Genomic DNA, 1,643 nt, shown 5'->3' with positions numbered 1-1,643 from the left:
ACTATTGAATAATTAGATGATTGGTTTGTGTTAAACAAAGAAGGAATTCTCAGTGAGTTATTAGTTAAATGTTTAAGGATATGCGAGTGGTCTTTGGGGAAAGATTGATTGAGATTTTGGAATGAACTGAGAATACATGATTACTTTTCACGCTTAAAATAATAGAAAGCCGGGCTCGGTGGCTCAGCCTGTAATCCCGCGCCTTTGACAGGCTGAAGTGAGTGGATTGCCTGAGCCCACAGGTTCGAGACCCACCTGAGCAGCGAGACCTCATCTCTACAATAAATAAAAATATCTGCCGGGCGTGGTAGCACATACCTGTAATTCCGGCTACTTGGAAGGCTGAGGTGGAAGGATCGCCGGAGCCCAGCAGGTCGAGGCTGCGGTGGCCGGGAGCGGCCACTGCACTCCAGTCTGGGCGACCGAGTGAGACTCCAAATCAAAAAAAAATGAGAAAAAAGTCTCCTGTTATTAAAAACGAAACCTCAATATTCAACTAGTTTTCAGGATTGGATTAGATTCAAATAACAAAGAATGCCTGTATTAACAAATTGAATTAAATGATATGCAAGTATAATACACCGTTATAAAATGGTCAGTTAAGGTTCATGCCATGAATTAAAAATGCTTCAATACTAACAAATATAATACTATAAAAAATGAGACAATTGAAAAACTACTAATTTTATCACAAGCTTAGTCACTGAATTCTTATTTTTTGATTCATTTTCAGTGATTTTATGAGGACAGTTTCTAGTCCTGTAGTAAAATTGTCTGAGAAAAAAAATGACCATTTTCCCTACCTTTTATACTTTTTGTTTATTTATTAATTTTATGAAATTATATTAGCAATTTCTTCCAGAAAAGGGCTTAAACAATGGTTGCAATATTGAGCAGTGGAATCTTGTTTCTGGTTTAAGAAATATGAGTCTTTTTATATGATAAAAATGTATTTCAAGTTAGTGGGAAATTCAATGATTATTCCATACAGATGATTAAGTGACCAGACATATTATATAAAATATATATAATATGTGTGTATTTATATGTATGTATACCAAAATAAGTTATAGATAAAGAAAAACTTTAATTGCAAAAATTTAATCCACAAACATATTATAAAAAATAAGAATAAATTTATTAATTGTAACAAGGTAAGTTATTTTGAACACACTGGAAGTCAAGAATCTATAAAGAAAAGCTTTAGGCAATTTTACTACTTAAGGATTTACAACTTTTATGATAAAATAAGCTAAACAAAGTTAAATGACAGAAGATACATTGTAAAAAATAAGTACACTGCAAATTTCAGGCAAAAGGCAAATTTGCTTGATTTAAAAAGATCTCATTGAAGTTAGTAAGATAAAGATGAAAAATGCTATAAAAAAGCTGGCAATATACATGCATGCCTACTTCACAGAATGAAGAAGGAAAATGTCCATTAGTCAGTAGGTGGTTGAAAAATTATAACTATAGGAAGGAGGGAGGGCAGGCCTCTATCAAGTCCAATTCCAAGATAATAGGAAGATTTCCACTCGATTTTATTTCCTCCTAAATTCTCTTTGAACATACTAAATATACCCCCAAAGCTACCTAGCTTTATAAACTTTAGTCTTTGGTGCTAGGAGTCTTTCAACTTATCC

The sequence above is a fragment of the Carlito syrichta genome, unplaced genomic scaffold (genome assembly GCF_000164805.1).
Source record: "Carlito syrichta isolate Samal-C Ts95f unplaced genomic scaffold, Tarsius_syrichta-2.0.1 Scaffold304472, whole genome shotgun sequence".
Lineage (NCBI taxonomy): Eukaryota > Metazoa > Chordata > Mammalia > Primates > Tarsiidae > Carlito > Carlito syrichta.
The sequence above is the reverse complement of the archived record's forward strand: the minus strand, read 5'-3'. Positions refer to the sequence as shown.